Raw genomic sequence first — 27,332 nt, forward strand, 5'->3', positions numbered from 1 at the left:
CCCCGTGGTGAGATTTTCTCCAGCAGCTCAAAAAGTAACCCTTGCCTAGAGGAAGGATATTTAGATCAATCCAGGATTCGGGGTTTATCGGGGGTAGATGTGATAGAAAGACAAGAAGATGACAGTGCCGAGGTGGTTGACAATAGAACAATTGGAGTGGAACCTGGTAGGGCCTTGGCTGGATGCGGAAGTGAAGTCAGGAGATGCAGGTAGATAGGGAGAGCCAGGTAGAGTCAGGAGCTCAGAGGTCAAGGTGTGTGAGGGCAGATAGTAAGTGTAGTGGGAGGACCTGAGTGAGAGCTGGAGGGATGAGAGGCTCTGATCTGGTGTGCAATTGAGATGAAGACTTGAATGATGAGGTAGTTCTTGTTGGTGTTGAGATAGAAGGTATGACCAGGAGGATGGGCAGCCCAGTATAGAAAGAGGGGAGTCACTGGAGTTGAGAATGTTAAGAACCTGAAGACTAGGATGTTCAGTATCATTTACATGGTAAACAATTCTCCCAAGATGGTGCCAGGAATTAGGGTGAAAAGGAAGTCAGTTGATCTGGGTAACAAACCCCTCAATCTAAGTGTGGAAAGTCTAGGCAGTCCCTAAAGAAAAGTAACAATGAGGAGTTGAGGACAATGTGATGCTTGGCTTTGCCACCAAGGAAAGAGGGGTTTTGCCCAAAAGCTGAAGAGAAATGGCCTGGTAAATTTGTTTCTCTTTCTGAAGTCCCTCTGTGTATTTTTTTGCATCTCTGACAGCCTGTATTCTATTTGAACTCCTACTACTACTGAATTTTTTACAAGTTTCTTTCTTGCATAATACCGTTAGGTCCTTCAGGACAGGTACACTATGCTCTCATGCTGTAAATACTTATTTTACAAATGGAGGGTGGGCCAGATTGTGATTTACTTTGGGTACATTGCCTGAAACCAAATGGGCAAGAGCTTTATTTTTTCTCTACCAATTTGCATCTTCAACAGAAGCACCCCATTCCCAATGCTCAAGGTCTGAGGATTTCTGGCCTCACATGGAAAACAAGAGAGATCTAAGAGTCCCGTCTTTGTCACCTCCTGAGACCTTGATCTAGAAGTTTTCACAAAACCTGAGTTTGCTCAGGCTTCTGGTGACCTGACAACTGATGGGGAAACACAAGAAACTGGAGAAGATGCCAAGCCCAGAAATGGCCGCTGGAAACCAAAGATTCTAACAGAAGATTACTTGTACAATGAACAGCAAACCGAATGCAAAGGCAAATATTTAATTTTAGGTGGAGCTTTATTTTCCTTATATCAGAATAACAGAGACCTTGGATCAAAGCCTCTGGAACTAATGACAAAAAAATTAAATTAAGTGTAATTATATGCCACTCAAAGACTCCTGGGAAGCCATTCAAATATGCAAGGGTCCTTTGTGAGAGGCAGAGTTAGTTCTCCCTGATTGAGAAAGGCAAACTGAGGAGGAGGTGGGCTGAGTGGAGGTAATTGTATTTGATAAACTCAATTACTACTTCTCAGCAACTGGGATGTGTCCTGCTAATACAATGGAAAAAATGATTATGTGTTCTATCCCTTTGATGATCCAAGTGAACAAAAGTAGAAATAACAAAGTTTCTAGAACCTGGCAACTTCAAGGCAAGACCAGATCCTAAATTATGGAAGATATTTCAGAACTCATTAATACAGATTGGACTGACCTACTTAGCCTGTTTGTGGATGACAGATACCCGAGTGCCAGGAACAAAGGGATGTTGGTAGCCCCTTGAAGGCAGGTACTAGGTCTCTCTTTGGTCTCCTCTTGCACATAGCATAGGCATTGCCCACAGTTGGTCTGGGGAATGCTCTGTTTCTGTCCCCTGAGTAATGAGGCCTTGCTGCTTTTTGGATATAGTTGTATACACAGTAGTTGCCTCTGGTGTTTTCTCTTTGGAGTGGTTGTAAAAGGCAGCTTTAGTTCACACATTGATTCCATGTTAGCCCTTAGAGACTTAGATATGTAAAAATTAACAAACAAATCCAAAACCAAATCTTACCTTTAGCCAAAAACTGGTTATGGCTTGAATTGGATTAACAACATTCTTTTCATAGTGCTATGAGTGCCAATACATATTTTGCCTCTCCAGTTTTTGAAAACCTATCTTTGTCCTAACCTTCAGACTCCCATGTCTAGCTGCTCCCTGACTGCTTCTGCAGGCACTCAGATTCAACCCCCTCGCCTTCCTAAACCTTCCCCTTCTCTCCACCTAAGCCCCCACTGTCCTCTGCAGGGCCCCCACCTAACTCCCTGGAGTAACCTAGAGTCAGCGTTCTGTCTCAGCTAGTCTAATGGCCACTTCCCAAATAGCCCTCTCCCAACTTTCTTCTCAGGCCTGTCCTCTTTCTCCAACTCCAGCGATAGTCATAGGCCATGCCCTTCTTACATCACATGGACAGGGCCGCCGTTCCCACCTGGCCTCCTGGCTCTATCTTCTCATCAATCCATCCTCTATGTTGTTGCTGTAATACTGTTTGAAAACAAAGTGAAAAAAAAAAAAAACGAAATGCAGAGGGATTACACTGCACATGTCATAGTGACTAAGAGCACGGACTTCGTGAACTGCAGCTCTGCCATGTCCTGGCTGGGAGCCTATGTTGCCCATGCTGGCCTCCAACTCCTGTGCTCAGGCAGTCCTCCCACCTCAGCCTCCCAAGTAGCTGGAGGGGCACGGAGCTGGACTACAGGTGCACACCACTGCATCTGGCTTAAGCTTTTAAGTTTAACCTGCAGATTTCATTCTATTTTTTAATCTAGCAAATATTTAGAATCATGTTAAAGGGGCCCCTAAAATGTCCAAACTGCCTTTGAAATTCCATGTATTCTGTTTTTAGTGTTTTAAAGAGTTCCAACTGTGTAATTAATCAACATTATCTTCTCAACTATTTCATACTTTTCAAAAATACATGAAACATATATTTGTGTATATATGTATGTGTATATATATGTGTGTATACAGATGTGTGTGTGTGTGTGTGTGCATATATATATAGTAACTTTCAGTATTCTTTTGTTGTTCTTTTTTTTCGTTTTGAAAAAGGGTCTTGCCCTGTCACCCAGGCTGGAGTATAGTGGTGCGATCACAAGTCATTGCAGCCTCAACCTCCTGGGCTCAAGTGGTCTTCTCACCTCAGCCTCCTGAGTAGCTGGGACCACACTCAGCTAATTTTTTTAAAAATGTTTTTTTTAGAGACGTGGTCTTGTGATGTTGCCCAAGCTGGTCTTGAACTGCTGGGCTCAAGCAATCCTCTTGCCTCGGACTCCCAAAGTGCTGGGATTAAAGGTTTGAGACACTGCACTTGGCCAACTTTCAGTATTCTTTGTAAACTTAAAGCCTATTGTAATTTTTAATTTAAAATTATAAGACTAAAAGTAATAGAAATCCTAGATTAGAATCACAAGTCTAATTTGTTTGATACTGTAATTTGAAAATTCTCTTAAACATGATATGGGTTCAAATATTAAATTTATTTGTATTCTTAAAATTTAACATGTTACTTTTAGATAGATTTATTTAATCATTCCTATACTTAAATGTAAATCTCTTAGGATTAGAAAGGGACTTATTCAATAAGAAAACAACTGTTTCAACTCAACTTGAGTGACTTGGGGCTTTTGACAAAAATGTTCTGAATTTATTAACCAGAGAAGATCCTGGCCAGGGCACAAAGCTTGACTCTTGCCCATGACACTGCAGCAGGCTCAGGCCTCTGACCTCCAAATGGGCACTGTAAGCCCATTCTTCTATATTCAGTATCAGGTTACACATTGCCTAATTTTTGATAACTGTCTATTACCTCACCAATATTACAACGAACTCTGCTACTCTTTCAGTTAAAGTTTCTGTTTCTTTGACTTTCTAAGGTATTAATATTTACATGTATTTTGCTCCTGGCTCTTTATACCCTTACAAATCAATTTTATCATCTGATTAAGGAGCAAATAAAATCTTGTTTTATTTCTCCTCTATATTTTTCACTCTTGTATGGCTACCACTGTCACAGATATTAAAATGACATCAACAGTCCTGACTTCCACTTCTGCTCAATATGAAATAACAGGGGATCGATCCTCTTACCTGAAACAACAACAACAACAACACACACACACAAAAGCAGACAAAGTGTATGACACAATGGCTCTCAAGACTTTGGGTATGAGGCAACAAAGGACAGTAATCCCTAAAAGACAAAAAAAGCAAGATGAGTCCTACAGTTTCCATACTTTACTGTCTGGAGAGAAATTTCAGGCTGCGGATTAGGAAGGGGGAACTCAGGAACTGCCCACAAGTCTCACTGAGTGAAGTAGGTGGAGCTAGGAATCTGGGGAAGCTAGGATGGCTAGACTTTGCAGAATGGAGGATGGAAAAGGAGACAGCTATACAGAAAGAACTCTAGATATTAACAGAGGGTCATCCTCAAGTGTTCTATTGAGTACTGCTCAGTGCATGCACGTGAGAAACTACTACCTGGGGCACCTGAAAGGACAAGAGGGAACCATGGCCCGAGATCACACACAGATAAGAGAAGTGGTCATTTCCAATACAAGCCTGGAAGTCCTCAAAACATGCAAAGTATTGCGTAGACTGAGAAAGGTCTTTCCTTGCTAATGGGGAAAATGAACCCTACAGTAAATGCTGCTCTTGTGTATAGAAGCAAGATCTGGAAGAATCAGGGTTTCCAAATAATGGTATTCAAAAAAAGAAGAAAAAAAATGCTTAAGAATACTTATAGAAATATAAAAATATTCAGCACTCAACAAGATAAAATTCACAATGTCTGGCATCCAATCAAAATTCCAAGGCATGTAAAGAAACAAAAATACAACCCAAATGAGGAGAAAGGCCAGTTAATTGAAACCAACCAAGAAATGACAGAGATAATAAGATTAGAAGACAAAGGTTAAAACAATTATTGTAACTATATCCTACATGTTCAAAAGGCTAGAGGAAAGATTGAGCATAATAAGTAGAGAAATGGAAGACCTAAGTTGAACTTATAGAAGTAAAAACTATAATGTCTGAAATAAAAAAAAATACTAGATGGAAATATTGGCAAATTATAAATTGCAGCAGAAAAGATTAATGAACTTCTGAGGCACAGTAATAGAAACAATTTAAAATGAAACAGAGAGCCGGACACAGTACCTGTAGTCCCAGCTACCAGGAAGGCTGAGGTGGTAGGATCACTTGAGCCCAGGAGTTCTGGGCTGTATTATGCCGACTCAGTTTCTGCACTAAGATTGGCATGGATATGGTAACCTCCCAGAAGATGGGGGACCATTAGTTTGCCTAAGAAGGGGTGAGGTGGCCCAGGTTGGAAATGGAGAAGGTCAAAACTCCTATACTGATGAGTAGTGGGACCACACCTGTGAATAACCACTACACTCCAGCCTGGGCAACATGGTGAGAACCTGTCTCTTAAAAAAGAAAATATCAGAAAAAATGAACAGAGCACCAGTGAACTTGAGACAACTTCAAGTGATCAATTATGCATGCTTTTGATATCCCAAAGGAGAGGAGAGAGGGAGGAACATAAAAAATAAAAGACATTATAACTAAAAAGTTTCCAAATTTGATAAAAACTATAAATCCACTGAAACCCAATGAACCCAAGTACAACAAACACAAAGCTAACCAAGGCGCATTATAATAAAATTACTTAACACTCCTGATAAAGAGAAAATCAACTGGGCAACCAAGGAAAAAAGGTCAAGATAAGAGTAACAGAATGCTTTTGAGAAGTGTCTGTTCATATCCTTTGCCCACTTTTTGATGGGATTGTTTGTTTTTTTCTTGTAAATTTGTTTGAGTTCATTGTAGATTCTGGATATTAGCCCTTTGTCAGATGAGTAGGTTGCGAAAATTTTCTCCCATTGTGTAGGTTGCCTGTTCACTCTGATGGTAGTTTCTTTTGCTGTGCAAAAGCTCTTTAGTTTAATTAGATCCCATTTGTCAATTTTGGCTTCTGTTGCCATTGCTTTTGGTGTTTTAGACATGAAGTCCTTGCCCACGCCTATGTCCTGAATGGTATTGCCTAGGTTTTCTTCTAGGGTTTTTATGGTTTTAGGTCTAACATGTAAGTCTTTAATCCATCTTGAATTAATTTTGGTATAAGGTATAAGGAAGGGATCCAGTTTCAGCTTTCTACATATGGCTAGCCAGTTTTCCCAGCACCATTTATTAAATAGGGAATCCTTTCCCCATTGCTTGTTTTTGTCAGGTTTGTCAAAGATCAGGTGGTTGTAGGTATGTGGCATTATTTCTGAGGGCTCTGTTCTGTTCCATTGATCTATATCTCTGTTTTGGTACCAGTACCATGCTGTTTTGGTTACTGTAGCCTTGTAGTATAGTTTGAAGTCAGGTAGCATGATGCCTCTGGCTTTGTTCTTTTGGCTTCGGATTGACTTGGCGATGTGGGCTCTTTTTTGGTTCCATATGAACTTTAAAGTAGTTTTTTCCAATTCTGTGAAGAAAGTCATTGATAGCTTGATGGGGACGGCATTGAATCTATAAATTACCTTGGGCAGTATAGCCAGAAGACATTTATACAGCCAAAAAACACGTGAAAAAATGCTCATCATCTCTGGCCATCAGAGAAATGCAAATCAAAACCACAATGAGATACCATCTCACACCAGTTAGAATGGCGATCATTAAAAATTCAAGAAACAACAGGTGCTGGAGAGGATGTGGAGAAATAGGAACACTTTACACTGTTGATAGGACTGTAAACTAGTTCAACCATTGTGGAAGTCAGTGTGGCGATTCCTCAGGGATCTAGAACTAGAAATACCATTTGACTCAGCCATCCTATTACTGGGTATAGACTCAAAGGATTATAAATCATGCTGCTATAAAGACACATGCACATGTATGTTTATTGCGGCACTATTCACAATAGCAAAGACTTGGAACCAACCCAAATGTCCAAGAGAATGTGGCACATATACACCATAGAATACTATGCAGCCATAAAAAACGATGAGTTCATGTCCTTTGTAGGGACATGGATGAAACTGGAAACCATCATTCTCAGCAAACTATCTCAAGGACAAAAAACCAAACACTGCATGTTCTCACTCATAGGTGGGAATTGAACAATGAGAACACATGGACACAGGAAGGGGAACATTACACTCTGGGGACCGTTGTGGGGTGGGGGGAGGGGGGAGGGACAGCATTAGGAGATATACCTAATGTTAAATGATGAGTTAATGGGTGCAGCACACCAACATGGCCCATGTATACATATGTAACAAACCTGCACATTGTGCACATGTACCCTAAAACTTAAAGTATAGTAATAATAAAATTAAAAAAAAAGGAATAACAGAATGCCCATTGAAAACAATGTAAATGAGAAGACAGTGGAGCAACATCTTTAAAGTAATGAAAAAAAAATGCTGACCTAGAACTCTTTACCCAGTAACAATATTGTTCAAAAACACTTGCAAAATAAAGATATTATCAGACCTCAAAAAGATGAAAAAAATCATCACAACATACCTGCACTGTAAGAAATGTTAAAGGAAATTCTTCAAGCAGGAAGTAAACGACACCAGAGTAATCCTGGATCTACAGAAAGGAATAAAGGGTGGCAGAAATAGTAACTACATGGGTAAATATATAGACTTTTTCTTTCTTATTTAGATTTCTTTAAAAGGCAGTAGACTTTTAAAGCAAAAATAAAGTATAGTGTGTTTTATAACATCCGTAGAAGTGAAATGTATGTCAATAGCACAAAGGACAGGAGAGAAGAAATATAAGTATGCTGTTGTAGGGTTCTTTTACTATATGTAAAGTAGCATAATAACCCTTGAAAGTGAAGAAGCATACTGCATAGTAAAAACAAATGTTTCCTTCTGTATAGTCATAACACTTCTGACACCACATGTGCATGTGTATGGGTTTCTGTCCACAAGAAACCCATTTTAACCACAAGCCCCACCAGGCATTTCTCCAATTCCCCTTGGACACCAACTGGCTGTCTTATAATTCAATTAAATTATGACAGTATCTACCTGGAGTTAGCACAGATTCCACAGGTTAAGGGCTCAATCCCACAATGCTGCCTCTGACTTCAGATGCCCATCACAAGTAGTGGGTCCCAGGTTACTCACAACTTCTGTCTGGCTTGGCTACAGACAGAAGGGATATTCCCATGATCCCCTCCTCAGGTTTTATCATTTGCTGGGATGACTCACAGAACTCAGGAAAATACATTTACAAATGTATACAAAGGGCATTGCAACAGATACAGAAGAACAGCCAGATGAAGAGATACATAAGGCCAGATCTGGAAGGGTCCCAAGTGAAGGAGTTTCCATCTCTGTGGGGTTGGGGTGTGCCACTCTTCCAGCAAGTGGATATGTTCACTATTCCAGAACTCTCCAAAGCCTGTACTTTATATGGAGGCTTCACCATATAGGCATGATTAATTATTCACTCAATCTTCAACTCTTCTCCCCTCCCTGAGGATGGGGGATGGGGCTGAAAGTTCCAGGTTTCTGATCTTGGTGTGGTCTTTCTGGTTACCAACCCCTATCCAGGAGCCCACCAAGGGTCACCTCATTAGAACAAAGATGCCCCTATTGCCCAGAAAATTCCAAGGGATTTAGGATTTCTATGTCAGGAACCTGGGTCAAAGACCAAATATTAGAACAAAAGACGCTCCTAGCACTCCTATTGTTTAGGACATTACAAGAGTTTTAGGAGTTCCCATGTCAGAAACCAGGGGTCAGAGACTAATGTGTACATATTTCTTTTTATTTCATACATACCATAAACTCTAACCACTATGGAGTCTAGCTAATAAGCCATAAAAGGAGATAACATAAATACTCAATCCAAAAGAAGACAGAAAAAGAAAACAGATAGGATGAATAGAAAACAAATATCACGATCATAGCTTTAAACTCAATCATATCAATAATCACAGTAAGTGGAAATGGTGTAAGCTCCCAAATAAAAAGACAGATATTGTCACATTGGATAAAAATGCAAAACCCAACTAACTGCATACTGCCCACAGGAAACCCATTTTAACCACAAAGGTTTAATCTGCATATTTAAAGACTGATATAAATATTTTAAATATAAAGATATGAATGGGTTTAAAAGGACGAAAAATTATACCAGTGTTAGTACTAATATTGTCAAACACAGATTTCAGAATAATGAATATTACTGGAGATAGAGTCATTTCATAGTAATGGGGCGAATTCATCAAGAAGACAACATTCCTAAACATTTATGTGTCTAATAACAGCACTTCAAAATATATGAGACAAAAATTGATAGAACTTCAAGGAGGAATAGAAAAATCCAAACAAATAGAAAACCAGTAAGAATATAGAAGACTTGGACAACAGTATAAACCAACTTGACCAAATTGATACTTTTTAGGTCATTCCACCCAACCACAGCTGAATGCGTATTTTTGTCAAGTTCATGTAGAAATTTATGAAGACAGAACACATTCTGGGCCATAAAACAAGTCTCAATATATTTAGGTGGATTCAAGTCCTACAAAGTATGTTCTCTGACCACAATGGAATTAAGTTAAAAATCCATAAAGAGATCTGGAAAATCTTCAAATATTTGGAAACTGTGTAATACACTTTTAAATAATACATAGGTCAAAGAAAAAAATAGAAAGTACTTAAAACAGAAAATGATAATATAGGATTTCACAGTGCTTTGCAGCTAAAGCTGTACTTAGGGGAAATTTATAGCATGAAAGATGCCTATATTAGAAAAGATCTCCAATCATGACTTCAGCTTCCACCTTAAAAAAGCAGAATAAAAAGAGGAAATAAAACCCCAAAAATGTGAGAAGAATGGAAATTATAAAGACCAGAGTGAAAATTTGTGGAAAAAAAATACATAGAACCAATAAATAGAAAAAATCAAAAGCTGGTTATGAGAGAAGGTCAAGAAAAATGATAAACCTCTTGCCAAACTTAAAATATAACCAGTATCAGGTATGAGAGAGGTGATATCACTATTAAGGGGATAATAAGGGATATTATGAACAAATTTATGTCAGTAAATTTGGCAATTTAGAATAATGGACAAACTTGTTGAAAGATACATACTACTGAATATTAAGTAGACTGAATTTAAATGTGCCTGAAGAAATTGGAATTACATTTTTTTTTTTAATAGACAAGGTCTTGCTCTGCCACCCAGGCTTGAGTGCAATGGCACAATGATAGCTCACTGTAGCCATGAACTCCTAGGCACAAGCGATCCTCCCACATAGCTGGGACTACCAGTGCATGCCACCATGCCTGGTGAAGTTTTGTCTTTTTTTTGTAGGGATAGAGTCTTGCTGTGTTGCCCAGGCTGACCTTGAACTTCTGGCTTCGGTGATCCTTCCACCTTGGCCTTCCAAAGTGCTGGAATTACAGTCATGAGCCATCATGATGGCTTTGATTTACATTTTTAACAATATGCAGATTTTCTTTGGGCTGCCTTTTCCCCCAGTTTTTAAAATGAGTGTGTACCTTCATGTATGTGTATTCACATGCAGAAAACTTTGGACGTATTTTTCTGCAATTGAAATAGCTTTCAAGTTTCTGAACAAAATTTCTTTTCATGAATGCTAACTTCTTGAGGGGAAAAGTCTGACTTTTCAAGCTGAGCTGCAGAGAGGAGGTTTCCAAGGAATGAGTGTCCATCTGGAGATATTCAAGCCTGACTCTCCGGATTTCCTTTGTTTAAACATACATGCTTCCCAGATATTTGCAAAGATGAGTGTGCGCTGCTGTGAGTGCCCGCATTGTGGGGGGCCCTTCAAGGCACATGACAAGGGTGGAGCCAGAGTCACCTCAGTGACTCGGAGGCCCCACGCTTCCCTGGGTCTCCATTCCCACTTTGGCACCCAAGAAGGGGTTCAGAGCTGAGGGATGAGCCTCTAGTGTAATGCGCATGGGGCAGTTTCCCCCAGAATCTTGAACAACTTGAATTTAGGACATCTTAGTCTCTCCCACTTTAATTAGGGGAAAATCAACTTAAGGGTCTCCTTAGTTTTACACGGTCATTGGTTGGAATGTGGAGGGAGGCTGGGATGAGTTCTTACCTCTTTTGCTCAGAATTATGTAAGCAGGAAAACATGGCCATGGTTGGAGGAAGAGTCCCGAAAGGAGACTCAAGGGGACATTGGCTGTTAAAGCAGCAGGAGACCTGGAGACACTGGGGTGAGCTGGGGAGACATGAGAGTGGCCTTTAGGAAATGTGTGCCTCTGGGATTATGTGGGCTCAACTGGCAGTAGGTGCCCAGGAGCTGTGGGCACCCAGAAGGCAGGGAGGGCAGAGGCAGAGCCAACATGTGCTACATAATATTTTCAACTTTCAACATTCCTCTGTGGTTAGAGGACTTGTACTATATTTCAGATATGCATAGAAGATCTGGCAAAGGGGACTATGCTTACCAGTCACATTGCAGAAGCCAATAACTGGGAGACACTATATGACAAATTACTTGAATTGGGTGTTACATATGAGGTCAGGGATGACACCCCTATTAGACTATTCAGGGCTTTCAGGGTGTTTGGTAATGTCTCTGTTCCAGTTTCATTCCGCAAGTCCCTAGTGAGCACCTGCTATGTGCCCCTATCCAGTGCCAGTTTCTCTGGTCCTTGACCCAGGCCCTCCTAGAAGGAGCTTTCAGTTTAGTAAAGGGGAGACAGCAGGGCTAATTAGAGACAAATTAGAGACAGGGCTGCTGCTCAGATCGTGACCCACAGGAAGCCGGCATGTGCAGAGGCAGAACCGGTGTTGGCGGGGGTTTGGGGAAGGACCAACCTTAAGCTGAGTAGAGCTGAGACAGGTATCAGACAGCCAGTATTAGTCTGGATAGTCTATTAGGCCAACACAGGGTGGTTTTTTCCATATAATGAAATGTTCAACAACTCCAGTAAAATTGATATGATGTATAAACCCAGTTGAACTAAAATTAGCATTTAAGGTTTAGGATTTAAGGGACTAGAAAGGCCTGTGTGAGTCCATCTGGAAAAAGCTTTTGGGAACACCAAACAGGTGGCATCGGGCCCTGTGGGGGATGTACACAGCCTGGGGCCCCTGCACGTGTATTTCTAGGCACTGTTTCCTCCAGGGAGATGGAAGAGAGGGAGGTACACCCTGGCCTTGATCCACAATATTGAGGTCATTGGTAAAAGTTCTTTAGGTTTCCTTGAAGGTGTTAGGGATCCCTCCAACGGTCAGATTGTGGGGTAAGTTAGGGTGACAATAACTTAGGAATACTGGGGGAGGGGTGCTGTCTTGAGGGCCGCCTATGGCCATGTGCCTGCTTGTCAGAATCGTGGACACCAGAAGACAGGGATGGGGTCTAGGCAACTTGACTCTCTAGCTGGGCACAAGGCAATTGGAAGTCCCATTCCAGGGGCAGAACTGGGGTACAGGGTCTGCTGGATGTGAAGGTCTGAATACGAAACAGAGCACTAGCTATATCCCAAAGGAAGCCTAAGCTCACAGCACTGTGAGAGTGGGGGTGCGGTGCCCCAGTATTTTTTGGTGAATGCTAATGTTGGTTTAAGTACCTGTGCTGGCATGCCCCTTCCTGTTGTGTGAAGGGTTTAGATCCTTTCTTGGCTAAGAAAATGCGGCAGTAGGCTGATTGCCATTTTGTTAATGAAGTTTCTCCCATGCATGTAACCTTCAGAGTGAACAGGCTGTGGCAACTTCAAATAAAAATCAGATGAACCAAACCATCCCCAGTTTACACATGAGTGTGTTCTGGTGGAAGGAAACCGGCCTCTAAAAGGTAATGCTGGCAAAAAAAAGAAAAAAAAAAAGTAATGCTGAAATAATCAAATATTTGTTTAAATTATTACTTGCTATGCAAACAATTTTAAGAATTTAATGGAAATTTAAAATAGATGTCTATGGGGAGAAAGGGAAGAGGGTGACCTTCAAATAAGTTTCCCCTAATATGGTTTTAACTATTTGTCTTTAAAATTTTTTTCCTTTTATGTATTTGCACACATGCATGTATATCTTGTGGGGTCATGACCCTACAATATGCATAGTTTCCATTTTCACCTTGGCATTTTTATATAGTTGCTTCATGGATTGATTGATTATCTACTTATTTATTTGAGACAGAGTCTTGCTCTGTCACCCAGGCTGGAGTGTAGTGGCGCAATCTCAGCTCACTGTAGCCTTGACCTCCTAAGCTCAAGTGCTTCTCCCACCTCAGCTTCCCGAGTAGCTAGGACTACAGGTGCATGCCACCAGGCCTGGCTAATTTTTTATTTTTTGTAGAGATGGAGTCTCGCTATGTTGCCCAGGCTGGTCTCAAATGTCTGGGCTCAAGCAATCCTCCCACCTCGGCCTCCCGAAATGCTAGGATTAGAAATGTGAGCCACCCCGTCTGGCTGGATTTTATTGTTTTAACTGCAAGTTGACAATTTATAATTGTATAATTTTATGGGGAACAAGGTGATGTTACAATTATGAATACAATGTGGAATAATTAAATCAAACTAGTCAACATATCCAGCACCTCAAAACTTAATATATTTTGTGGTGAAAACATTAGAAACTTCATGAATTTTTAAATGAGCCTTGTTCACAGTGGCATAATGTGTGAGCAGTTTGGAGTTGAATGAAATACTCCTCTTCGGAGAGCTAGGTTGTTTCTGTTCATTTCCTATTAGAAACAGTATTTTCATGTTAAATTTAAAGATTTCTTGAAAAGAAATGTTTGGGTGCAAATTAGGGAACAATTTAAGGAAGGAAAGCCAGGATTTAAGGGACTCAGAAAGTGGGCAAAGAAACTTGAAACCATCAAAACAGGGGCCACTGTCAGTTGTTCCCCGCCTCCTGGATGTCTCACCTGGGGTCACGTGTGCTCCTGGAGGCTTTGAAGTTTGTTCTGCATCACTTTCACTGCCCTGTGTTAGGTCCACTCAGATGCTGTGGAAAGGTGACTGTGTTTTACTCTTCTCTGTATAGTAAGAGAAGGGTGGGCTCCTCTCTATAATACTCTGATCAGAAAATCCAAAGTTGCACTTTTCACTTTGCAAAGGGGGTAACTGGCTTCACAGAACCTTTGAATAATGATCATGTTGCACCTGAAGGGTTTTATTCCTGATCACACTGGTGGGACTTCTGCTTGGGAGAGGAGACAGAAACCAGGGGGACTTTAAACCAAAGGTTTTGGTGTCCCTGCTCCCTTGAAGACCCATGGAAAAGCAGTAACATACAGTCACACAGCACGGGATTCGGTTTACAACAACTTAGGCAAGTTGCAACAAACAAAACAGCTAGAAAGTAAAGTGACCAACATTTGCCAAGCTTCACAGTCCACTCTGAGGTGGTATCCTAGAATCTTAGCCTTGGAAAGGATACTTCGACCCCTTATCCTGCTGACTATATACTTTCTGAGGTCTCTTGGCAGATGGGCATAAAGCCTGTTGAGCTAGAACCCTTCCTGAGACAGGGAGGTCACTGCCCCCAGGAGCTATATTGGTTGCTCTAATTGTGGGCAAGTTTTTCTAGTGGCAATGTCATCTGCTGTTCTGGAGCTTCCTCTGGTGGTCCCTCTTCTGCCTGTGGAGTAACACCAAACATACTGATTTTTCTCTATCCATCCTTCAGCTGCTCATGGCTGAGGCTGGGCTTCTCCCAAGCCTGTTCCTGTCCAGCCTGAACATCTTATTTTCTAATTTATTTCTCATTAGACAAAATTCTCAAACCCTTGCCATTCTGGCTAGTCTTCTCTGGACAAAGTCTGGTTTGTCAATGTCTGGCTTAAAGTGTGGTACTCGTAATGATGTTTCTGGGGTTAGAACTTGATGAGAAATTCCACTTAAGCTTGGGAGAGTGAAAATAACAGAAAAAAAAATAGACCTACTGATTCAACCCAACTTTATCCATTGCCTTCTGAATGATGGGGCCAGTTACTTCTCTGGGTTATTGGGGTGGGGTGGAAGGAGGATAATAGAGCCCCAGAAAAGAAGAGTTGGGCTTGACTTGCTTTTTCCCATCACAGAAAATAGGGTCTCTTTTACTTGCAGTCCTAGAATATCCGGCAAGATTCTTAGAGATCACATCTATCAACTTTCTGATATCACAACCTGCCCAAGATCACAGAGAGAGTTAATGACAGTTCCTACGTCAGAGTCCAAATCTGTATGGTTGTTTCCATCAATTTCTGCTGCTCCCCTCTTCTGCCTGCTCTCAGTCTCTCCCTCTGCATTTCCCCTGAGACCCCTACTCCTAAGTCCCTTTTACTATTCTTACCTGAAAGCTTCCTTTTGAAAATACAAGCACCAAAGTCATAAGATACCCTGGCACCTTTTTTTTTTTTTCCCATGAGAATGTTTTACACTGTGGTTTGTGAAGGAAGCTGACTTTAAGAATCTAGGTGATATGGTGGTTATCAAGAAAGAACAGTGGCTGTTAAGATAATACATGTCTAAATATGTCAGCAGGTTCAAGAGCTATCTTGTCCCACTGGGGCTACAGGAAATGTATTCACCAAAATGTGCAGGTCACAGATAGGTCAGAGAGATAGCACAGTACAGTAAGGGGTCAAACCAGCCACATTGTGATTTCTACAGACCTGTGATCTAAGATTACTGGAACAGAAATGCCCATCCTTAGAAAATACCTTAGTGTTCATATGGGCACTCATAGAAAACGCATTTAAACAAAATTTCTGCAGCATCAAGGACTACCTTTAATTTTAGACTCTGGTCTACATACTGCCTGTACACTATTTCTTAGATATTCTAATTTGTTCTTTTGTTTCTGTATGCTTTCATTCACCCACTCATTCCATAACTATTTTTGAGTGCCTCCTTTATGACAGTGACTCTCTTTCTTCCTTGCCTCCTCTTTCTGAATTCTACTCTGAATCCTTTAAGATTCGGCTGGAGTCTCACATCTTTTGGGATGCCTTTGTTGTTCATTCCAGCCCGCAGACTTCTTCCTCTGCTCTTTATACTTCCTGTACTCTTCATCTACTTTGGATATTTAATGCTCTCATGTGTAGACTTTGCCAACTGGCCTTAACCAATTGGATAAACAAACTGAACATCCCTTTAGCCATTTGCAGCCAACCAAGTTCATGTGCATTTTCTCATTTCATCCTCACAGCATTCAGGTTAGTATTATCATTCTCACTGCAAAAGTAAGAAAGCTGAGAGCTCAGAGATTAAAAAACTTGCTTGTCACACAACTGAAGGTAATGATGCAAGACTCAAAACTCAGGTTGGTTCAACTGACTCTAAATCCGCTTTTTCTCTTTCACCACACTATACTTGTCTAAACTTCCTTTTATTCTCTATTAGGTTTTACATATTATTGGCACTCAACTACATTCTCATCAATTGAATTGCTCTGAAACTTTCTGCTTTAGTTTGAAGGCTATAGAAGGGCATATTCACTTGGAAACCATCAAGGAAATATGGAAACGTCAGATTGTATTATGGCCATTTTTGTTTCTAGTGTTATCTTAGTTGCTTGGGCTGAGCCTTCCAGAAGATAAGGAAGAAGATAAAATCAATACATTGCCATTATAAAGCAGCTTACTACTACACAACTTCAGCTATCATGTCATGTCCCTCGTATACCTAGAAGAGAAATCAATGTTTGGGGTGGGTGAGGAGTAGGGAGAGTGCGATCAAATTGGCCTAAACATAACAGATAGATAGAATGTACAATTCTGTACATTCTACCCAGGTGCCTCAGCATCCACATCAACTCAGCTCAAGGTTGCTATTTAAATTGGGAGTTTGGCTTTGTTTACTTGTTGGTTTGTTTTTCATTTTTTTAATGTGGGCTCTGGCAGGTCTCTACTCCAGCATGAGCTTAAGGAATTATTAGTTCCACACACTGTCCTATACTCAGTACCATATTGATCTATTTTACATTCCATCTGTGAATAAAGCAGTTTCATGTCTTCCCTTCCTGTTTGTATGCCCTTTATTTCCTTATCTTATTGCAGTAGCTAGGACTTCCAGTAAGATGTTGAAAAACAGTGATAAGATTGAACATCCTTGCCTTATTCCTGATCTTAGGAGAAAACATCCAGTTTCTCACTATTAAATATGATATTAGCTGCAGGTTCTTTGCAGATGTTCTTCATGAAGTTGATGATGTTTCCCTCTATTTCTAATTTGCTGAGAGTTTTATGAATGGTTGTTGGATATTGTCAACTGCTTTTTTTTTATCAATTGATATCATCATATGACCTTTTTTCTTTCACTTATTGATGCCTTGGATTACACTGATTTTTCAAATGTTGAACCAGCCTTGCATACCTGGGATAAATTCTACTTGGTTATGGTGTATAATTCTTTTTATACATCGTTGGATTCTGTTTATTAATATTTTATTGAGGATTCAGATTGATCTACTTAAGCCATGGCCATGAACAAATCACTCCTTGTTCTAAAGTCTCAATGGTTTCCAAATACAATCAAATAAAATCCAGATTTTTTAGTCATTCAAAGCCCTCTATAGCCTGGTTTCAATTTACCTTTCAGTGCTCCCCTTCCACTACATTTTGTGAAGTACCTTTTTTTCTCTAAATTTTTTCTATAGTTTCTCACTTTCCTGTGTTTGAATACCCCTATTCCCTTCATCTGCTACTAGGTATAACTTTCAATTTTTTTCTACCCCAATTTTCTAAAATCTTATTTCTCTTCAATATCTAGCTTAAATAATAATAATTCTCCCATACTGGTAACTGTGTCTTTTCTTTTGTCTCTGTCTTCCGAAACACAATATCTCATATATGAGGCACTTAATGTGCATTTTCTGAAATGAAAGGAACCTGGAATTTAACTTTGGCCTTGTTGATCAGAATATGACTCCAGTCTTTGCTTTTTCATTTTAGATATTGAGATCATCTAGTCCAGTTTTTCAATCAGAGTAGTGATCCTCTCTATAATATCTTGGACAGAAAGACATTTCTGTGATGATATTCACTACTTCAAGATCCATACTGTTGCTGGACTTTGTTAGGTAGTTTATGTGATATATTGAGCCAAACTTGGCCCACCTATGATTTCCATCATTGATACGGTGGTCACTGGAGGAATGAAATGTTTATAGGGAGACAGCCTATAGAGTAGGAAGAGTTTAGGCTTTGGCACTGGTCAGTCTTGGGATCAAAGTTTACTCTGCTACTTACTAGCTGTATTGTCTTAGACGAATCTGTGCATTTGCCAGAGCCTCCATTTCTCCATCTTAAAAATGGGGATAATACCTTTCTAGGAGAGTTAGAATGAATGACAAAATGTATGCATGAAATAATTATGTAGAGCTTCAAGTACAGCTCCTGGAATTAAGAAAGTGTTTGACAAATGGTAGCAATTATTGTTAAGCTCCTATAGTGTATGCAGTACTCTATTACGTGTCATGGGGGAATTTATAAACTAATTTATAATACTAATCCTTCCCACTTAAGGAACTTAAGGCTAATTGGAATTGTGTCCCAAATTTGTTGCTTGAGATGAATACGAGGAGAAACGTTCCTTCACCTGACTACGGGATGAGTCCAGGTTGGCAGGTGAAGGTGTAACTTCCAATGGAGGCAGTGTCACAGTTTCTTGGGATCAGAGCTGGTCTCCTAGAGTTGACTGATATATGATCAGTTCAGTTGAAGTTTCCAGTGGTGGTTTGGGAAGGCCAGACTGTTACTGTGATGTTTGTGTGGGAAGGAAAAAGTGAAACAGACCCTCAGGGTTTAATGGGTGAGCTGAGTGAGCTGTAGACAGTGGGGCAAGAAGGGAAAAAACAAATGAGAATTCCTTAGAACTTTCTTTTCACATCATTAGAAGACTTTGTGGGGATGAGTAACTATTTTCAATGATAACAATTCATAGTGATATCCAAACCTTTAAAAAACATCAGTACAGTCTTCCCCCTTCCTTCTCATGATAGCACTCTCATTTTATGACTTATGAAGTTAATCGTGTGTAGCTCATTTTGGTTAGGCCACGCAATGTTTTTTAGCTGTGAACTGGTATTAGGATTCGAATGTCCTGGATGCTTTATTAAATGTTTTGTGGTCTTAGTGGGCGATTGGTACTAGCTGCTTTGAACATTTTCTAGGCTAACATGCTAGAGGGTGATCTCTATGACACACAACGTTTGGAACTTGGCCACAGGTTTGAATGGATGCAGAACTAGTTCCTGTGGGAATCATCGCTGCTCTTGTTGGCCCACTTTCTTGGTGGAGGTTCAGTGAATTTTCATGCTGGCTCCATTCCTGATTAGACTCCTTAAACTGGCAAAAGAGGACATTAGCCCCCACCCTCCACTTGGCTTATGGCCAAAGCATATACAGTCTTCCTTTGACAAGAACAATACATTGTGTGAATCTCAAATTTTTGCCTGATAGGATAACTTCAAACTCTGCAGCTCTATTCTTATCAGAAGCTCATTTTTTTAAAAGAAATAATGTTCATAGAAGATTGCTTGAAGGATAAGCCATTCATTTCTTTTTCCATATTCTACATGCTATTCTTGGGTCAAGAGGTACCATCAGATGGTTGCAGACTGGACTGAATTGCCTAGGTCTTTCAAATAATTCATGTGATTAATGGAACTTTGACGTGTGTTGTTAGTCTATACTGAGGAACTGAAGCTTGCTATTGTATTCATTGTGGGTCTTTATGGAAGGTGGAAGTCATTCCAACCTACTACATTGGGGTGGGGGAAAATTCTCCCTGGTTTCAGTACCAGGACAACTTGGGCTTCACCTGGCATCTGTTGTTATCTTTTAGAAACCAGAAAACTTGTAATCAATATTACCCTCTGTGGATTTGCCACAGGAAGCACACTGTAAAATTTGTGATCCTCTCTCTCCTTAGTATTGTGTCTTACTCCCTGTTTATCTCTTTTGCCCACTTTATTTTTCCTTTGGCCCAATTTTCTCATTGAAACAAAACTATAATTGAACTGCATGGAGATCTGCAGCTGCCATGAATTCCTTTATGAACAAGTTAGGGCAAGTCAGAATTTTTAAGAGCCTACTATCCCTTGGTGAAGGTCAGCACAGTATGTGGGAAATTCCAGAGGAGAGAGCAAAGAGGGGAGTATTTGCCTGAGAGAACAAAGGTCAGCATCTGTTTGCATCTCAGCTCTGCAAAACCCTCTTCTAACCCTTGCTGGTCACATGCAATATGCTCAAACCACGAAGTTTGGTTTTTTTAGGAAATTACAGAGGTGTTCCAGAAATGGAAAGTCTGTGCTCACTCTCCAGAAATCCAGTCAGACTTTGTGGGTGATTGGGGTCAGAAAGCCAAATACGCCCTCTGTCAAGACTCCACAGCCCAGTTAGCTGTACCTCTGGGGGAACCAGCAGCTGCTCTGAGCACCCCTCTCCCCTTGCATGGCAGTCTCATGCATCTCTGGCTCGGCTCACACGTGCAGGTCTCCAATTGATTAACTTTATTTCATCCATCAAAAAGACAGGTGGGCCTTCAGTCTTGATACATTTCTGACGAAGAGGTAGAGGTTCTTGGGATGACTCTCAGGAGAAGTCATGGCTTCCTCAAGCCAAGAATGTCTTCTTTGGCTGTGGCCTCTCCCCTTGGCTTCCCCAACTCCCCCGCACTCTGTGCTCTTTGCTCAGCATACAGTGACCTCCCTTCTTTTTGAACAATCAAGTGGTATATGCGTCCTTCAATGCTCAGTTCAAATCTTTTCAGTTCCCTCTACTCCTCTAACAGTTACCCTCTACAGCTAGAATTTCTGCAGCCTTTGGTCTGGAGCATGCTTACCCCTTAAATTCTGCTGTCCCTGTGACTAGGACATTTTATTTGTCTGTGGTTCCTCTCCAACTAGATTTTAGTCTTCTAAACGGGAACATATTTATCCTAACCTTAGTCTTATTTCTCACAGAATTAACATGATTCTAAGCAACAAGAGTTACTAAAAGTCTCCTTCTCTTCCTCTTCTCCATCATCTTCCACCTTTCCATCTTTCTTGCCCCCTCCTCCTGTTGTTCTACACTGTCATCTTCCTATTCCTCCTGCTTTTCCTTATTAGCTGTATGTGGGACTTGGTATTAATCAGCTTTGCCGTGCTGACAAGTAACCCTCATACTTCAGTGGCTCACAAAACATAGATTTGCTTCTGTTTCATGAATATGCTAGATTAGCTGGGGCCCTGCTCCATGTCTTCTCATCTGGGACCCAGCTGAAGGAGAAGCCCCAATTCAAGACAAGTGATGACCAAGGGAAAGTGTAAGAGAACTGGAAAAAACTTGCATTGTCCCTCATGCTTTTCTCTGTCATTTCCATTCACATCATATTGGCTCCATTGAGTCTAGTGGCTGAGCCTGACATGGGCAGGGAAGCATACCCTAATTACAGGAAGGTACTCAAGTCACATGGCCATGAGTGTCTTGCAATCATCTCTCAAGAAAGGGAGCCAAGAGTTGGGAACAATGGAAACATTTACTACAGACGACTTCTAGGTGCCTGGCTCTGATTGGTGCATTACATGAGGCAATGAATGTTCAGTTCCAGGTACAGAAATTTTATGACACATTTTAGCTGTATTCTAGTCCCATTTGAGCCCTATTTTATGAGGAAATGGAAACTTAGATAATTTAGGCAGCTTTTGAATGAATGTTTGCATTTCTTTCAGCTTTTCTTGCTGACTGCAAATGCCCAGGTCCCACCAGCATTTCTCTTCTCAAGATAGTGCTCCCTCCCAGTACCGCTCTTTTCCAGTGATCCTAAGAAAAAAAGTCCTCAGTAGGTCTTAGCAGATTACTTATTAACTCTGGGATGAAGAGAGTTATATCATAAAAAAAACTTCTGGGCAGTGGCTCACACCTTTAATTCCAGCACTTTGGGAGGCTGACAAATTCTAGAAATGCAAGGTCTTGGAATTTTACCTCCCATGTATCCTTTACCAGGAATTTACTGGAGCATGTGCTCCATCAAAACATTTGTGTCTCCTCTGTTCCCAGTGAGAAAGCAGTATGCAATAGAGGATGAGGGCCACACTCGGAGAATGAATGTAGTGGGTAGTCTGAGAGTGAAAGAGAGCAAAGGCACAGAGCATACCAAGCAGCAGATAGCACTATTTCCGCTCTCGGGTCCACATGACTTGATGCCAGACATTTTTCCCCCAGTCACATGAACCAATATGTCTTTTCTTGTCTAAGCTAGTTCCAGTTTGATTTGTGTTCCTTGCATCAGGAGTTTTGATAAACTTAATGGATATGACAGTTGCATGGCTTTCTAAAAATACCACTTTTGATCTGGATATTTTCACATAACTTTTGCAAAACAAACAAAATTCCTTCTTTCCTTCCAGAGAATCAATTGAGCACAAAAATGTGCTGTGTACAATGTTTGATCTGGATAACAATGACAACAGATATCGATAGCAAGTTGTATTTCAATTTTTTTCCAAATTTTGCTTAGTTTAAAAAATAACATAATTAAATAAAACTTTTCAAAGAATAAGATTTATGTCTACTTCCATCAGTGTATTTTTTTTGCAGTTTCCTGTGTTTTCATCTGCTGTTTCTTCATATGCAAGATAAAGTTTTCCATGGTTGTAATCATGGTGTGCCCCAGATTTGGAACTCTACTTTTTCTCTATTAAATCATAAAATCTCCATTCATCATATTTAATTTTTGTATAATAGGGTTTTTCAACCTCAGCATTATTGACATTTTGGGAGGCTGTCCTATATACATTGCAGTATCCTTGGTCACTACTCAAGTGCCAGTAGGACTCACCCTCCCCCCAGGCTGGGATAACCAAAAATGTCTTCAGACATTGTCAAATGTCTCTTGGGGGGCAAAGTCATCCTTCACGGAGAACCATTACTGTATAGTACTCCTTTGATTTGACACCACAGTTTTTTTTTTTTTTTAAACAAGTCCCCTATTTAAGTTACTTCAAATTTATTGCTGTTACAAATGATGCAGAACTAAAAGTTCTCGGTATACACCTTTTTATAATTCAAAATTGCTCTCTTGAGAATAAATTCAATATGGTCAAGGGGTAGAAACACTTTTGTGGATTTTGATACTCATTACTAATTTGCTTTTCAAAAGAATCCCACCAATCTTAGTATGAGGAACAATGAAAGAATGTAATAGTTTCCCTGCCATCTTGCCAGTGCATCATCTAATATGTTGTAATTTCAGCATCATGTGGTGAAAGGAATCTAGAATTTGAAGTCAAACTGACCTGGATCAAAACCCCACATAAGCACTGATAGCATGTTGGCCTCAGGTAGTTACTTTATCTCTCAGCTCTGATGTTTGTAAGATTGTTTGAACGATCTCCACCTTGCAAGGTGGTTGTGCTTAAAAACAACTGTTATTAACTGTCATTATGCATTGCTGTCCTGGATATTCAAAATACCTCTGCCCGTAAGGCAGGCAGTGGAAAATATAATTTCTGTTTTACAAAGGCCGGAGAAGGGAAGGAGTTTATCAGAGTCACACAGGAGACCTGGGCTTCCACAGAGCCTGGAGGTTTATTACGCCAGAGAGGTTGTTTCATTCTAGCCATCTGTATATGCCTCTACCAGGTGCCTGCCCTGCTGGAGGCTGTGGGGGTTGCCAGAGGAAGGGGTAGCAGAGATTACTGTCTGACACATGAAATTACAGGAGCTCTATGCCTGGTACTGCTAAAGATTCCCGGATTCTTCTCTGTCCTTCACTCCCAGGACTTCTGTTGTCAGCATGACTGGGCAGCCCTATGCCTGACACATATCCTGATTCCCTTTACTTTCCCCAGTCAGCTCCTAACCAGTACCTTGCTTCTGCTGTCACCCTCCATAGTCCACTCTCCACAAAGCCTCAGCCTTAAACAGTAAATTAGATCATGTCACGCCTCTCCTTGGCCCCTATAATGCCTTCCCATTGCACTTAGAAGAAATAATAACTACATACCAGGGTCAGCAACTTACCCCAGTGGCTCTCAACCTTATGATGTAGAGTCACCTGGAATTTTTTTTTTTACAGGTTTTTAAAAATAACCTTCACTTTTTAAAAGCCAATGTGTGCATTATAGGAAACTGAAAACCACTAGAGGCAAAGAACAAAGCCATCCACAATCACAAGCAATTTAGTTTCACATGTCCTTCTAAGTCCTGCTTGTTTAGATACAATATCCAGTTTGATGGACTTGAGATCATATGTTAAGTGTCATGCCTTTTCACACATCATGAATATTTACCAGTTCAAAATCTTAAAGCTATATGAGTATTCTGATAACCAGCAACACATTACACCAACTTCATCTGTTAGAAAAAGTATAATCCTCCCTTTCTTAGGACAAAAATTTCATAGAAGACCCAGATGATAACATGCCTCTAGATAAAAGCATTAGCAGAGTTCTGATTAAAATACTGCATTTTCTTAATGCTCAATTTAAAATGAAACAAAGCAGCAGAATACACTATGTATAATGTTTCTAAGAGAATTTATCATATCTATACCATTAAAATATTAGCAAGAAGGTATGTTTCCTTCGAATTACTTACTGTATTCCTATAGTACAGCCAAAAGAGTTGCACATATATCAATGGTTAGTGTCAAAATGTAAACATAGACACATTTGCATACATCTCTCCCTTTATACTTCATTCTGCCCCTCTGCTGCCAACCTAATGAACAAGTCCTGACATACACTGCTCAGACGTGGTTTAACAATTCCATGTCCAAGATGCATCTTTTCTATCAATTATAACAAAAAATATTAATAAATTGCCTAATTCACTAGCTCTACTTTTTATCATACATTGTCACCCCAGGACTTTCATAAAGCTCAGATGTTGCAAAATAATAAAACTTGTCCACAACAAACACAGACACTTTACTGAAAATGCTCATATAGACCTACGGGTATGATTTTAAACCATCTTCTAGATAGAGAGATACTAGCAAAGAGCCCTTTCCTTCATCCTTCCTCTTCTCCCTCTCCCACCATCCCAATGACTAAGCATACTACTGTGTTTAGCTCCAAGGGGTGGATTACCAAACTCAATCCCAGAAGACAGGACTTCCTATAAACAAACGAAAGGACATTTATGAAGGGATTGTTTTACGTTTTTCAACTCTATATACAGTAGTGAGCATTAACAAAATGTACACAAAACAACGGTTAGATTAGAACATGACAATCTCTTCAGATATGACCAGACTGGCCTAGAACTTCCTTCTCAGGTCTTCTATGTCCTTTAACTCACTGAACAAACGCGGAAGCTTCGCTTTCAGAGGTGGTCTAACCATTTCAAAGTCACCTCCAGAAGACATTTATTTTTTATAATTTTTTTTTTTTTTTTGAGACGGATTCTTGCTGTGTCACCCAGGCTGGAGTGCCATGGTGCAGTCTCCGCTCACTGCAACATCTACCTCCGCCTCCTGGGTTCAAGTGATTCTCCTGCCTCAGCCTCCCCAGTAGGTGGGATTACAGACGCCCGCTACCACTGCTGGCTAATTTTTGTATTTTTAGTAGAGACGGGGTTTCACCATGTTGGTCAGGCTGGTTTCGATCTGACCTCGTGATCCGCCCGCCTCGCCCTCCCAAAGTGCTGGGATTACAGGCATGAGCCACCGCGCCCGGCCTATGATTTCTTTTTAAACAAATGAGAATTTACAAGATGTGTGATTTTCTAACTCTGTCATACGTCGGCAACCTCTTCACATCTAGAAAGCCTAGATGTAGAAAATGGTTTCTTTTAAAAGGTTGGAGGGAAGTTGAGAGCAACTTTTTCATGTTATATACACACAGATTTTCTATAAACGGCCAGTAAACCTTCCCAAAGGGTGGTGGGCATGTCCAGCGGGCCAACTGTGGCCTGTCATCCTACCATTTCTCTTGCGACATAGAGGTCTGGTAGAACTAACACCAACCCACGATGGCCACTGATCCTTCTGCTCACCCTCCTCCAGGACTTGGCTCACCTTCGGTGCCGTTAAGGCCTTTGTCGGTTGTCCTCAGGACTCAGTAGGTCTCCTTCAACTGGGACAGAGCAGTCACTGCAGGCCTAAGCTCTAACGTGCCTCTGTGGCCTAAAGAGGCCTCCGTAGACCCGCCCCGCCACACCCTAGCGGCCTCCCTGCCGCTGCCATGTTTCCGGCCGGCCACGGCAGCTGCCACTCAAAGGCTCTGCATCCGGGTGGCTCGGCAGGGGTGTCCTCTGGAGATTCAGCGGTCGGCGGGTTTGGCTGGAAGAGGCTGCCGCCACCATCAGGTCACTGAGGTGGGTTGAGGAATATGGTCGATGCTCTTTCAAGGCCTGAGTGTGGCCGGTTGGAGCCATAGCAAGGGCTGTGGGGTGTTTGCAGGGCGGAGGCCCCCATCTGTACCAGGGCTCCCCCAACTCACCCGTTGGCCCAGGGTTGGAGGGTCCCAGGGGAGCTAGCGGCGGAGCTCAGCGTCTCACCATGATCTCTGCCGGAACTCTGGAAGGCTTTTAAGAAATACCGATACCTGGACTTCCTACAGACTAATTAAACCAGGCATGTTGGTTTGTCCAGACTTTGTTAGCTCTTTGAGCCATTTTAGCATCCAGGGGTTCTTGAGGATATGAGCCAAGACTGGTATTAAAATCCTTACTTTGTCAGGCTGAGTGGATTTCTGCTGTAGGTCTATGAAAAACCAGGAAATAAGTCCATGCATTCATTAATGTACACGTTCATTCGTTCATTTGTATAGGAAATTCTTATTTATGTTCATGAGTAAGATTGGTCTGTAGTTTTACTTCTTTAAAATATACTAGTCAATGTGCACATGTACCCTAAAACCTAAAGTATAATAAAAAAAAAGAAAGTAATCCAAAAAAATATATATATATACTAGTCAGGTTTTGATATCAAGATAATACCAATCTTATAAAATCAGTTTTGAAGCTTGCCGTCTCTTTTGGTTTTATGGAAAGTTTATGTAAGACTGACAAAGTACCTTCGTTAAACCTAAGTTTATGTAAGACTGACAAAATATCTTCATGAAATCTTGGGTAAAGTTTACTTATAAGCATCTGGGCCAAGAACTTATTTGTGGGAAGGTTTATATATTAAATTTTTAAAAATTATGATACTGTTTAGATTTTCTATTTCTTTTGGCAGTTTTGGTGAATTTTATTTTTCAAGAAATTTGTCTGTTTCATCCAAATTTTAAAATTTATTTAAGTTATTCAGAATATCTCTTATGAGATATAATTATGACATATCATGAGAGATCAATGTCTGTTGGGTCTGTAGTGATGCCCCTGTTTTTATTCATAATATGGATATTCGAGCTTTCTTTTTTATTTGAACATTCTCATCAAGATTTATCAATTTTA

General features: G+C 40.6%; 1 long non-coding RNA gene across 1 annotated transcript; it reads right to left on the reverse strand.

Moving 5' to 3' along the window:
• LOC131381333 (uncharacterized) lies at nt 1-26,117 on the reverse strand. The gene is made up of 3 exons (XR_009210013.1): nt 25,951-26,117; nt 7,529-7,597; nt 1-45 (listed from the first exon to the last, which is right to left on the reverse strand). It is a non-coding gene; the product is annotated as an uncharacterized LOC131381333 (long non-coding RNA).
• Nucleotides 26,118-27,332: the final 1,215 nt, after the last annotated feature.

This window comes from Hylobates moloch, unplaced genomic scaffold (genome assembly GCF_009828535.3).
Source record: "Hylobates moloch isolate HMO894 unplaced genomic scaffold, HMol_V3 SCAFFOLD_15, whole genome shotgun sequence".
Taxonomy (NCBI): domain Eukaryota; kingdom Metazoa; phylum Chordata; class Mammalia; order Primates; family Hylobatidae; genus Hylobates; species Hylobates moloch.